The 14,476-nt window shown below is 40.8% G+C and overlaps 1 protein-coding gene across 1 annotated transcript in view; it reads left to right on the forward strand.

The window, feature by feature from the left end:
- The first annotated feature begins 547 nt into the window (after positions 1 to 547).
- The window catches only part of LOC306826731 (semaphorin-6B-like), a 31,913-nt gene continuing 17,984 nt past the window's right edge, over positions 548 to 14,476 (forward strand). Inside the window, exon 1 of the mRNA XM_079348226.1 lies at positions 548 to 1,145. The gene's annotated coding sequence lies outside the window, so the exon portion shown is untranslated. The remainder of the gene's footprint in view (positions 1,146 to 14,476) is intronic.

The raw sequence follows: 14,476 nt of genomic DNA on the forward strand, positions 1-14,476 counted from the left end.
TAAATCTCATTTCGGAGGGTTTTGATATTTTTATTTCATTGTATTCTGACTGTGAAATAATCTAATGTTCGGCACAAATAGGCCTATTGCAATTTAGAAGTATAAGAGTATCAAATATCAAGTTAAATCAGAATACTGTTAGTACCTGGTAAATCAAAAGGAACTGTATCATTTGCATCACGAAATATGTCTGAAATAAATAAGTGGCATTTGTAAACGCTATCTGTGAATTTGTTATCATCATTTGTTTCCAAGCAAGTCCAGCACCGAATTTAAATAAAACCAATTTCTGTTGGTAGTTTCTAACAGAGTAACGCTGTTGTCACCGTCTTTGCAACCCTGCAAAAAAAAAGACTGATTAGTTATAATGCTTTTAATTGTTTCGATAGACTTTATGTTATACGTTTCATATCCTTTCTCTCACACTAATTTCCATACTGATTACACTGAACGTGTGTGTGTGTGTGTGTGTGTGTGTGTGTGTGTGTGTGTGAGAGAGAGAGAGAGAGAGTGAGTGAGAGAGAGAGAGAGTGAGAGAGAGAGAGAGAGAGAGAGAGCGCTCCTCCATTCATCATTGATCCACTGCAGGACTGGGTTTCAGGATCTGTGAATTATGGGCCCCTGCTGTCACAGTGACTGCTCTGCGTTTGGACATTTCACCTCGACATTGTAAATTTTGAAGGGGAGGATTTCACATTTTTTGCTGACCACTAATCTCAGGTCCATAGTTTGACCAAAAGCAGACAGACAGCTGACTGGTCCCCTCCGACAGAAGACTTAGTGCGCAATTACAACATTTGGGATTTTTAGGCTATAAGAAACCGCATTTTGGATCATAATTTACGGTTTGATTTGCATTAGTCCTCTATTTCTAAATGGGAAAGACAACAACGTTTTGTACTTGAATGGGCATTTTGGACGCGCTCGCCTAACGGTGATGCTACGGCGGCGCGCAGGGACCGTAGAGGGAAGAGCCAGGTGAGGTGCGGCTAAGGAGCTGCTGTTATTTCTCTGAGGCTTTGGATACCGAGAGCCGTCCTATCCATCAGACCCCGTTTTCTCCACTGTGAGGGACAAGAGCGACCGGAGAGAGCGAGCAGGCGACTGGCACCTGCCTCCGCCTTCCTACCTGGCCATCTGGTGCGGTGAGTGAGCCAAATGGTGGGACTGGGAGATGATTTAAGTGTCGAAAGAGACTGGGGGGGTTGGATTGGATGAACAGGTATATCGAGCGTGTGCGCATTTTTATTACTGCCACCAAACGCGATGGTGCATTATTTCTACACCGGGTGTGTGTTTGGCATCGTCAGGACATGTGTGGACATGAACTGCTCTTTGTTTCTGCTGCAAGTTTCATGTTGTATCTGCATCATCTTTGTTGCAAATAATCATTGGTCTCTCACGTGTTGCACTTGCAACATGGTCTTCACAGTGCTAAGCCATCATGTAGGTTAGTGATGTCTCAGCACAATAAGAGCTCGTAATTATTGCACATTGTGGAGATGCAATGCAAAGACGAGTACAAAGCCTGAGGAAATTCGTATATGGATCACGACCCGGATCGTAAAACTAGGCTTGTTGCGTTCAGGTGTTATATTAATTTCCCCCATGTGACAATGTTGCATTAAATATTTGCTTAAGGTCTCTTGTGAAAGGTCACGTGATGATTTGGCGGCCCATAAAGCCAATTGATTATGTCATTACCCAGTCACAGTGGGAAAACAGGAGTGGCACTGAGCATAATACATTTTACAAATTAAAGCCTTGTTATTAATGATTTAAACTCAAATACCCCATATTCATTTCCTGTCATCAACACTTCCAGGCATAGCTGTTATATTAGTGATATTTTTGAAGACATATTCTTCTCCAAATTGAGTCTTTCACACTCACAAAAACTTATCACCTAGTGACTCTCCTTTTTTTACCCTCCACAACCTCCTTGGCCCAAGTGAAATGCTCATTCACTGCCGTCCCAGCTCTTTCTGAAGTGATTTGGTAGTTTTATGTAAGTTAGTGTTTACAGCGTCATCCTTCACACTAAAAGCTACCCAGCTCTTACTGAAGGACTTTAACAGCTCCCAGCTGCTGCTGTTTATGTTTGTGTTTGTGAGGTGAAAGGCAAAAAGAGATGGTTGGAGATAAAAAATAAAGATAGAAAAAAGAAGAGGAGAGGGAGAGACGTAGATATACAGTAGAAAGACAGACTGGGGGATACAAAGGATAAAGTGTGGCAGATAGCAATCTGGCATACAGACTACAGCGAGGATGTAAACAACAGAGAAGCAAATGATGGAGCGGAGAGCTGCAAGTGAACGAGTGCTGAGGAGAGAAGGGCTTGCAGACAGCAGTCTGAGCGGGTGTGAATGGTCTCCCTGTTAGCCTCGCTTGCCCACACAGACAGCCACACAGCAGCCGTGCGAGCAGGTGCTAACCCCACCACACAGCCACAGCAGGGAACAACAGGTGCAGCCACTGTTTCCTCCAGCCTCCACCCGCCCATCCCAAAACATCCTAAAAACACTCCCTGCCTGATCTGAGAGGAACCAAATGGATCCTTCAATCTACATTTAGGAAAATAGCACACAAAGGACAGGCTTGGATAATTCAATTAGAAAATGAATTACGCTGCAAACAAAGTTGGAAGCACTTGAAGCAATAAGGCTGAACAGGCTGCAGGTAAAAGGCAATCTAATAGAGCTTCAGGGTGAGACAACTGCCCACAGGGACATTTAATGAGCTCTATTGATCATACAGGACCCTATTCAATCACACATGCTAAGCCGCAAACATGCCGTCTCAAGCACGGAGAAGAAAAAAACAAGATTGGATTGCAGCATATACAGAATGCTCTTAAAGGGAGTACATGTATGGCAGATTAGTGTGCTGGGGTTGCTAAGGAGCATGTTTCTAGAAATGTGTAAGAAGACTGTCTTTGATCTTGGTGTGTGTGTTTGTGTGTGTGTGTGTGTGTGTGTAAAATATTGTGAGATGGATCAGACAGAAGATGTTGGAAGGAGAGAGTCGTTACCTAACAGCTTCTCTGTTCCCTTTGCCAAAAGAATACATCAAGCAATCAGTGACAAATTTGTCTTCTTTACCTCTTCTGTTCAGGGAGGAACATTGACTGTTTGTCTTTAAACAGCCACTGAATCTGTTGTTGTTGTTTTTTTACTTTTTTCGACAATGGGATTGATTTGTTTCTTTTTCACCAAAACATGTACGACATCATCTTAAAGAGTTTAAAAAAAGAAGATGTTTTTCTCTCAGATTTGATACCTCCCCTGCTGTAGATTGAATTCCAAACTGTGTTTTCGTAATGTTCAAATAAAATGTAAGTAACTTTTTAAACTAGCACTATCAACTAGTGCTAAAATAAAGCAAAGGTATGGCTAGCAACAAGAGATTTGAAGGAATGCTTATTTTTCTAAAAAGTCGGCAGTAACAGGAGTCTCAGTCTCACATGGGGTGCAGTGTTTATCTGGTAGGATTTCTTAAGTACAAAATCCACATTTAAAAAGGGTGTTGAAGCCTGTAGACCTCAGGGCAGTAAGATCAAAGGCAACCTCACTGGCCAGGCATCTGCTGAGTGACCTATTCTAGCAGGGTCCTCCTCAAAGCAAGCACCTTAGGGAGTCATTGTGCAGGATTAAAGAGGGCGGAGGGTCCTGCAGAAAGGTACATTTCAAATAAACTAACTCATGCAAAACATTTTTCCTTCTCTGTGCTGATGTGGGAGCTTTTCAGACAAGTTCTTCCAGATGTTAAAAGGTGAAAAGTAGCAGAGCAGCGTCACCTATGGCAAACTGCTGTAACTCATCCATGGTGCTGTAATGTTGAGATGAATGATGGTCATGTGGATGTGTGATGTGTATTTGGTGGCTGCACCAGCCTTTGTAATAATGCCTTGCAGTTGTTTTCAATGTAGAAACCCCTCATATACTTTAGAACGGCAATGCATCTTCACTTTTATTACTCTGTCTTCCCTTATTCCTCCCCTGAGGTGCAGCTACTCCTTTATGCATCCCTGTGCACATTGTGTGGGCTATAACGTGCTAACATGTGTGTTCATCTTACAGAGTATTACTTCTATTATTGTATCACTTTAACGTCAGCTCAGACACGCCCTCATCTAACAAACACAAAGCAGTTAACAGCACATACATGGTATACATGCAGGTGTGTATGCATATTATGTGTGTGTATTTGTTTCAGTGTATGTGAGCAAGATTAGAAGTACTTTGAGTTAGTTTGTCTCTAAAACGAGCCGGGCTCTTTGCATGCAGCTGCTCCTCCCGTCGAAACTGCCATGCAATTTGGTGTTGAGTGATATCGCAGCTGTTTCAACTCACAACGATGGAGGTAGTGTAATCTTTCACCTTTTGTGGTCTCATTTACATCACCAAATTGCAAAGGGAGAAAATGAACATCCACTTCATGCTTTCAGCAAGTCTCTTACAGACATTTTCATTCACACACACAAGCAAGTAAAACAATAACAGAATAACCTTTTCTCTAATGCCAGCACTGAGGCTCTTGACTTTTATTTCTTTGTGGAAAATACAGGGAGGTTTATTTATATATATATATATATATATATATATATATATATATATATATATATATATTTCTTGCCTGTTTGGTCTATCTTCTCCTACTTTTGTTGTCCAACAAATTCAGCGAGGACCTAAGCCAACAGCAGCTTTAGTTATGGCAGCTTAGCCACAGGGATTTGGAAGACTTTTTTATTTGGAGATAAAGGCACATCCGAGTCCTTTGTCTCCCAGCTACTCGAGATGGTTTTGCAGCCAATGAAGCTTTGTTGTGGCTAATCTTTCTCTCTGCTTCATCCTGTCCTCTCCCACACCCATCCCCTCTTTTTTGCAACAAACACAACTTTTCTCCCTTTTAATTACGGCTTTTCATCTGGGACCAGTCACAACTGAGAGGAGAGCAGCAGCAACACAATTATACCTACGATGAGGAGAGAGAGCTCTCCGGGGAGATGTTGTCTTGTGTGTGTTGGGGTGTGTCTGTGTGTGCATATATCACTGGCCTGTGTGTGTGTGTGTGTGTGTGTGTGTGTGTGTGTGTGTGTGTGTGTGTGTGCGTGTGCACACATTTCAGTCCACTCACAGGTTAATTTTTGTTGACATTTTGATGTCTGTTGTGTGTGGACCACCTATTGTGAGCTATGATCCTCTTAGCAGGCTTCTGCCAAAAAAAGCTGTATTTATGTTACTGGTGATCACAGTACAAACATGATGAGAGTATGGGCTACCCTTCAGCCCCATGTCTCCTTCTATAACAGCAGAGGAGAAGCACTAACAGCATGTGAGATGTATGGTAATGGCTGTCACTTTGAGACAAAACCTATTTAGCATATTTGGGGGAAAAAAGGCAGCGCTGTGGTTTTTTCCCAAATCTGGACGAAACCCAACCAGAATAAAGAAAACAAATAGGATTCTCTACAGGTATAAAAATGACAAGAACACCAATTTTCCAGCAATAAAATCATCGGTCTTTGTTCTGTACATAAGAAATATCACAAAGCTCCCCAGAGACGAGGCTACCTTGAACAGTGCAAAATGCACCATTACCACTGCATGACGAACAGACTAACAGTACGTTAAAGCAGGTTAAATTCCTGTCAAACCCCTGTCACTGCTGTGCAATTAGACCACATCTTCATTACTGTCATAGACACTACGAGTGTGTGCGTGTGTGTTCGACTCTGTGCTCATAGTGTGTGTCTGAGTGCGTGCACAGAATACTCATGTGCTCGCCCCCAGCTTGGAGCTGTGCAGTGAATGTATATGTGCTTACTGCAGTCAAACTCTGGTTAGGAACGTTTGCCCTTGCTGCAGCTTTTGTACAGCACTAAACGTGTGTGATCGTGTGTGTGTGTGTGTGTGTGTGTGCGTGTGTGTGTGTGTGCGTGTGTTGGATGTGTTTTTTTGTCATGTGCATTTCTTTGCAACACCAAAAGTACTGTACATACATCAACTGTTTTGTCACCTGAATTTATGGTTGATTGATTTGGGGTACATGTCCATTATCTATAAGCCGATAATTCACTGCATGCTTGCGCTTCTTTGTGTCTGTCACTATCTGCAATTTGGTTTTAGGCAGAATGCATGATTGGGGAAGAAGTCTGAGAGGAGATGGAGCTCTCTCTGGCTAGACTCCAGTTCTGTCCATCCTATTTTAATTACCTATGGCACACACCCAGGGGAATATCTCCCATCCTCTCTCGCCTCTGTATCTCCTCTCTTCCTTCATCTCCTCTCCTCTCTTCCTTTGTCTCCCGCCTCTCTCTCTTTGCCACTGTCCTCTCTTTTCATTTCATTTTGTCTTTCATTCAGTCTCACTATCTCCTTCTTCTTTCCACCTTTTTTCCCACCTTGTCACATAACCTAAAAGGCAGCACTGCTGCGTCAAGGGCCTATGCAGAGGTAACCTTTGAATTAGCATATAAATGACCCTGTAGATTGAATAGTATTTTAGGATATTTAACAGCAAAAGACAGATTACCTCAACTCTGATTAGACCTGTTTCAGAGGAGACAGGCAGCCACTTGAGGGAATATCGCCTCCACCTCGATAAGATAAAGACTTGACACAGTGATTCCACTGCTGAGGAGGACATGAGTGTGTGTGTGTGCGTGCGTGTGTGTGTGTGTAAGTGTGTGTGCTAGAGAGTGTGTTTAATAGGTGTGGATGTTCAAAAACACATTTGCTCCTGCCTTTGTTTGTGTAGGCGTGCATGTCATTTTAACCGAATAAATATCTGAGTGTACATCTCTCTTCACTTTCTTATTATGTGGTTATACCGGTACTGACACCTGTTATAAGAGATTTCTTATAAAACTAATAATTCTCTCCAGGAACCATTTTGAACTCACATTAAAACACTAAAGCCAGCAGTTTCAGCACATTATTATTAAGATTATTACCATTAAGTCTTAAGCAATGTACAGTATATGATATTTACAGACAGATCTAATCTATTAAAATATACAATTACTTGGGTTGGGGGTGGGGAAATACTGACTCCATGTAAATGTTATTGTTTGTTATCTGGTAAAGATTGAGATAAAAGCTGGTGTCAGGGTCGGCACCCTCCTCTGGGTCTAGGTATAGATCTAAAGACAATAGATCTCCTCATGAATTCCAAAAAATAAACAAATAAAAAATGACCAGTGGTGGGATCCTTGTCTGCTATGCCTGCACTGCCTGTGGTTGTACTGTTACACACACATACACACGCACAAATACGTATCTGTGGCCTAAGTTGTAGGTGGCAACTGTACTTTTGCCTTGTAATTATGTGTACGTCCAAATGGACCTGTAAATAAAACATATGTGCCTCATTATCTTCTTTTGTGCCCTTATGATCCCTGCGTGTAAATGTGTGTGTGTGTGTGTGTGTGTGTGCATAATAATAGCAGTGTAATACAGAATGCTCTTAAAGGGAGTACATGTACGGCAGATTAGTGCGCTGGGGTTGCTAAGGAGCATGTTTCTAGATATTTGTAAAAAGACTGTCTTTGACCTTGGTGTGTGTGTGTGTGTGTGTGTGTTAGCTTGATGTTAGTATGTTTTGCTTGTTATGTGTCTATCGGCTATGCATTTGTTTGTATGCAGACTTGCAATACTAATTATGTGAAAAAAATTATAAGAGAAAAGCAGATTGTTACCACCCTGTTTTCTGCATGTTAATGTGCCCAACGGATCACAGTTAGCTTAGCTTAACACAAACAAAGGAAAACAGCTAAATATCCGCTAGCTGGGACATATAAAATTCTTTGCATATTCAATTGTATGTGTTTAATCTTGATAGAAACATGACATGTAAAAACATCAATAAGCAATTTTGTGCAAGGTTTTGTTGCAGGCGGCTGTATCCAGAAAAGTGGCAGAGACTGCAGACAGTCCAATACAACTCAACTCAGTAGTTGTTCTCTTCACTTTCCTGAAGAGATGTTGGGTGTTTCTTTATTAAGGCAGAGCTATATGAAAGTGGCTTCTTCCTTTTTGTTTGTGCTATGATAATCTAAAAAGTCACGTTGCTTTTGTAGCTACTTATATTTGATCGAGACTTCTTCTCTAGCAGATAGCAACAACAACAAAAAACTGCATTTCACAAGAGTTGATTTGTTTCTTGAACAAGGAGTATCAGTGGCATAGTGAGAATTATTTGCCTTTGTTTTAAATGTTTGTTAGTGTAAACTTATAGGCAGCAAACGCCAAAAGCCTCGGCGCCACTATACAAGCAGGTCACGAGGATGAGACAGCATAAAAACAGAGAGCATCCAAGAGGAAACTCCTGGTGTTTTGGAGCAGGGAGAAATGGTCGCCCTTTAATTGTTCTACCTCTTCTTCTGAATGCAACCAAGTAAGAACATTTCTCCATACAGTAGCGCTGTATGGAATGGAGTGTCTAGAATCTCTTCACTAAAGTGAGTTGGAGACTTACCAGCTTGAAATTGAAATACAAAGTCAGCATAAAGAAAAAGTTGTTGCTGGATGTACTCTGTTGGTAGTGTTGAAAGAATCAGAGCATTTGTGGGACTCGTATCGCCCTTTAACTCCGCCCTTTAACAACTTTGTCTGAAAGTATATTTCTAAATAATAATCATACATTTCTTTATTTATAATATACACACCCTGGACTTGTTGATGGACAAACTGTGAGATTTATTTTGGATTCAGATAACTTTTTCCTGAACTTTTACTGTGATGTTAGCTTTAATCATTACACTGTAAGAAAAATACCCTGAAAGCATCTCTCTGCTACATTTTGTTCAACCCTTTCCATTCACAGTATAAATGTGTTTTAGGTCTATTAATGAAGCTGTAGTGATGTAGGGTGGAGGACTGAAGTATGAAGGTGACCCACTTCTCCAAGTTTAGCCCTTGTCTGTGTTTCTACCCTCAGGCCTCCTGCTTTATTCCGGGCTTTAACCAGCATACTGTTCTCAAGGACCGAGTGTGATTATAATGAGAAGAGGGTGCAAAGGATTCTGTTGGTCTTTATGTTTATGTGTGTGTTTTTAAAACTTTTTGTTTAACCAACCTGCCTTATAATCCATGAAACACAATCTCAGAGCTTGCCTTGGAGACACAACAGTAAAAAGGGTGTTATCTTGATACGGGTACTTTTTATTTTTGTCAATAATTTAGTCCGTGCAATCAATGCTGACCTTATGAATCTGGTTTAACTATAATTGACTCCAAATGGATAAAAGATGATCCCTCAGCCAGCTCAATCAGGCTTAAATATTACACCACTGAAAAAATGTGTTATAAATGCACTGTTGGGGTTGAATAAATATTATCCACAATTTTTGACCTATTGATTTGAAATGAGCTATAATGCCTTGCCAGTGTGTTGATAATATTTGAAGACAAAATCTTTGCAGTTCCCCCATCCCCCTCAATGCTGGGCCAGAGGGGACCCCCACCCCCCTGTCTATCTTCTCCATGTCCGTGTGAATGCACATACATTTGTGTCCGTGTTTAATTGTATGCATCACTGTGTGTATGTGTGAATGCTTACACATGTGTGCGCATGAATTCTATGTTTCAGAGGGCGAACCCACCCTCCCCTCTTATACAGCCACTGCAATACAACATCTCTGCCTCGCTTTGCTATTGGTTGCCACGGTAACAAAGGCATAGAGTGGAGTGGCTGCAGCAGCTCGAGAGCGAGCGAGAGACAGAGAGAGAGAGAAATAACACAGAGAAAGAGAGAGATGTTTTACTCTTGGCCTACAGTAATCACAACACAACATTTAACAGTGCATCCAAAAACACAGATGAGACAGAGCAAGGGGCAAAGTGCCAACATGACAGAAAGATCTATTCAGATTTATTTGTCCAATTTTAGTCACCCATGCACAGGCACATACTGTATTTCGCAGGATTACTTATTGTCTAGCTGTAGCCTTTTGCTGCACAGGTCCACAACAGTGCGAGCAGCATTCATGGCGTTGGGTCTGGTTTAACTGCTAAGGCCTTTGGTATTTATTTCATCAGTGTTTCCTCATGTTCAGTTAATGCCCCTCTGTGCACAGGGAGGAGATCTTTATTCTGTCTGTGTTTAGCAGGAGGAAAGTGTATTGATCTTCCTCAGCGGCTTTCCTAGTTTGCATGCCTCCTGCAAATATGAACACTGAGGCTACTGAGGACAGGATCATGGGTAAATATTACATAGATAATGATGAGATCTCCGTCATAGACTTTAGCTTGCTGATTCATATGCATATTAGTTTTAGGAGGATAAAAACAGAAAGTGGGGTTGTTGAGATTCTTACACATGTTTCAGTCTGACCTTTGATAAAAACTAGGTTTTACCACATATGCCAGTCAATGCACTGATCTCATACCAAAGTTTATCAACCCTAAAACAATGAACTGGTTTTGGGTAACTATTCATGTAACGAAAATAAATTGCTGTGTTGGCAGAAAATGAAATGTAATCAATTGAAGTTCATATGTATCATGATATTAAACAGAGTTCCAATACAAAGTATGAAACTGATGTGTAAGACACAAAGTTTAGCTTTGCCTTGTTTTCAGCTTTTGTCCCTCGTTAGGTCTTTACAGTGTACATGAAAGATCTAGATGATCTATGATGTTGTCGTTACAGTTGTCATTCAACATGCTACCATTCTGTGACTGTCCTGTCCTTGTATCCATATGGAAAGAGATTCAGGGGCTGAAATGTTGAAGATTATTGTTAGTCAAAACTATTGACTGTAAAAAGATTGGCAACATGCTATCAACTCCTCCTGTTGTACAAAAGCCAATGTACCCTCTTGACAGGCACTGAGCGAGTCAATATGAGAGGCCTGAGGTAGACTGTGAAGAAGCCCCCTTCTGCCAACCAAAATACAGATGTAACTGTTAAAATGGCATAGGCTTTTCAGAGTGATGAAGTCTACAGCACAGAACAGATTAATGTGGGGGTCTGAAGCAGACACGTCTCTTCGTGAACACAGTAACAGAAGCCGCATTCTTCAACAGAGCAAGACATAAACACACTATAATGAATCAGCATGATAAGACCATGGTTTTATGAAAGTGCATTTGAATCATTTTATAGATTGACCCATGTTCTATCTGTTAACATGGAGGAGGTAGATTCTATGACCTTTAAAGCAGTCAGTCTGGGAGAGCTCCAAATGTTTTGCTTTCCTTTTAAGGAGCAGTCATGTCATCCATGTTTGTCGTAGTCCATGGTCAAATCTAGCAACATTTCAATATTAGTGTTTTTCCTTGCGAATTTGTGTACTTTTTATGACACTGATATCAAAGTAATTATCTTTATCTGCTAAAACCCCAATTGATATTTGGGAGGACAATTGTATCTGAACATCTTTAGGAAAGATGAAATGGATCTCAGTCACTTGCTGCTTATGAGTAAAGAACACATGGATGGACTGATAAGAGGTGTAAGCAGGTGATTCTGCTCCATCAGATGACCTGCTGATTTGTTAATGATGTGAGTGTTTGCAGGTGATTTGCTAATGGGCCGCTAGATAACAGCGTGTATGTCCCCTTCATTACATGCATCCCATGATAGCCGTGTCAGTGTCATACCATTTGATCCTATCAAGCCAACACAATGTGACACAAAGAGCCTAACAGCCCTCTCCTCTCCTCTCTCTTTTCCTTTGATTTGTTCATACTCATTCTGGCGTCAGCAGGATGATTTTTAGAGCTTGATGAGCTCCAAGTCTGAAGGCTGGTATCTCTTTTTTGCGTGTCTTTTATCCTTCATTTATCTACAGGGAAAACTCAGAAGCTGATAATCAAACGCCAAAGCACTGCCCCCAAACCCCTTTATTTAGCCGAGACCTTTAAAAATACTGCCTGTGTCTTGAGACTGACTCGCAGCAGTAGAGCTCTAACATATTAGACTTGGCCGAGATCTGATGGTTTACCTTTTAGATCAATAACCTTAATCAATACACACTGTAATGAGGAGGCTGCATCAATGATTGGCTGCAGGTATGTAGCATGTGGAGAGAATTTGTGTGAGAGAAACACAGCGTGAGGAACAAACAAGTGGGCTTCCTGTAACCTCAGCTTTTTTTGGCTTTTTTTTTTTTTTTTTTTAGAACGCATATGGACATCCAGATCTCAGCCCTGCAAAATGAACTAATGTTAACCCAAATCCTTTGTCACATATTATTGGGTTTCTTTGTACTTCAGAACTACAACTCAGATACGTGCTTTGGGTATTCAGATAGGAAGTATAATGTAGGCATTGATCAGTTAGATCACTAGTGGAATGGGGGTACCTACAGAGTGTTACAAAGGATGCAGCAGTGTATTCAACAAACGAGGCACAACATGCACCTGCAATACACAACACTTTAAGTATTTCCAAAAATAAAAGTTATCGTATTCAGTGACAGAAACAGAAAAAAATGTGTTTTGTTTTCATGTTTCCTTCCAAAATAGTGATGTAGCTTTGTTTGACATATCTGTAGACCTTACCGTTTTTACATGGATGTCTAATGGCTTCAAGTTCATGTTGCCTTGACTCCTTCACTCATGTCTTTACCTCTGCAATAGAAGGTAGGAGGATCTTGCAAAGAGAGAGGAGTAGAAAGAAAACTCAGGATGAACAACCTGACCCTAACCCTCCATATGACATACAAAAAAAGACCCTCAGCAACATGATTGTTTTGTCCTTGTTTTTTTTTTGGGGGGGGGGGTTAAGTTGTTCTCACTACAATATGCTTTATTTTATTCCCTCCATCTATCCTTTAAGTTGAAGTAATTTCATTTAAGCATCAAATTTGGACCCCTCTCCTGAAAGGGCAGTAATGAAATGAGGCTGACCCTGAACCTTAATCAGTTCTAGTTCAGGGAATCCCAATGGAGAGTCGGATGGAGCAAACCCTCCTCCCCCCTCAGGGCTCCTCCAAAGCTTCTGATGAGGAGGAGGCTTAGCGATGTCAAAACTGCAATCTTTAGGCTAGAATTTCATTTGAAGTGGCCCCTGAGTATAGTCTGCAGCCCCCACATCCTCAGTGATGTCTTCAAACAGCCTGTCACTCAAATGTATGCACAGTCTGAAGTGTTAACAACACAGCTGAGTGTGCTCATGTGTACAAAATACATTTTACATATGGATGCATTTGTGTGCTTCAAATAGCAGTTGTCATCACCTTAGCAACAAACACATCTACCTCCCTACCTGCCGTTATATCAGTCATGTGTTTTTTTCATCCTGGTACAGACAACAGAAGGATCTAGAGAGAGAGAAATGAAGAGAGGAGATGTTGGTGATGGAGGGGGAGAGATGGAGGATGAAAGGAAAAAGGCGTGAGTTAGAGGAAACATGTTTTTCAGGCTGATTTGATGGGATAAGATTTCATAATGTTGTTGTTTTTTTTTCCTCTACAGCCTTTCTTTTTGCATTTCATCAAAATCCATCTTTTCCAGAGGTTTAGCAGAGCCCTCAGCAACCCAATACAAAACTGGAGTACTCCGCCCTTTCTGTTCCTCTCATTTGTCGTGTCTCTTCTTCCTCTTTCTTTGTTTCTCCTTTCAAAGTATTCTCACATCAAAGAAACAAGCTGTGCAGCTGAGCCACAGGCGTTTGGAGTAAATGCACAGACAAGCTTCTACATTTAAATGTATGCTTGACGGTGCGGCTGACATAATTTATGACTGGTAGTAACTTATGGGAAGCACTGTCTCTGTTTAAAAGGTGAGGGAGATGTTGATGGCCTGTTTTTGACTGTTTGAACCCTTTTGTGGGTTTTCAACTGAGCTCGTAACATGGCGATATGTGCTGCAAAGGTTGTATATAACTGTTATTCCTTCAGGATGTCTCTGAAGCTTCTAGTTGATATAAAACAGCCCAAAGAGAACTGAATGTAAGATTTATCTATTAAAAAAATATGTTAAAATCAAAGCTGTGTTAATTTCAATTGTCAGCAAAAAACTACAATCACCATGTTTTTTTCAACGCATCAACACTAAAATGAACAATTTATGAACATTACAAAGCAAAATTGTGTTCTGTGACAAGTTGAAGATGTAACATTTTAAAACAGTAGGCACATCCAAATAACTGAGTACTAGTACATGAGAGCAACAGGGGAAACATTGAGGATGTAAAAATGGCTCGAAGTGATTATCTGACATGAAAGTTTAATGAACAATTACACCAAAATCTTTGAAGGGAAATTAATCTGTTAATCAATCTGTATTCTAAAAAATGTTCTATGTGAATATATTGTGGAGTAATGACCTTCTAAAAAAATAGCAAAAACAAACTTCCTTTGTGTTCACACTCAAGGGACGACTTTTTTCACTTTGTTTGTGTCATCCAGATGTTCAGATAAGTTTCACGTTTGTAAGTGTGTGTGAACCCCTTTTTCTTTAACCATTAGCCCTACCACCACGAAGTCGAAGAAAATTGTCTGTGAGGGGGCGGGGCCATTTCTCTA

Source organism: Symphodus melops (genome assembly GCF_947650265.1).
Source record: "Symphodus melops genome assembly, chromosome: 7".
Lineage (NCBI taxonomy): Eukaryota > Metazoa > Chordata > Actinopteri > Labriformes > Labridae > Symphodus > Symphodus melops.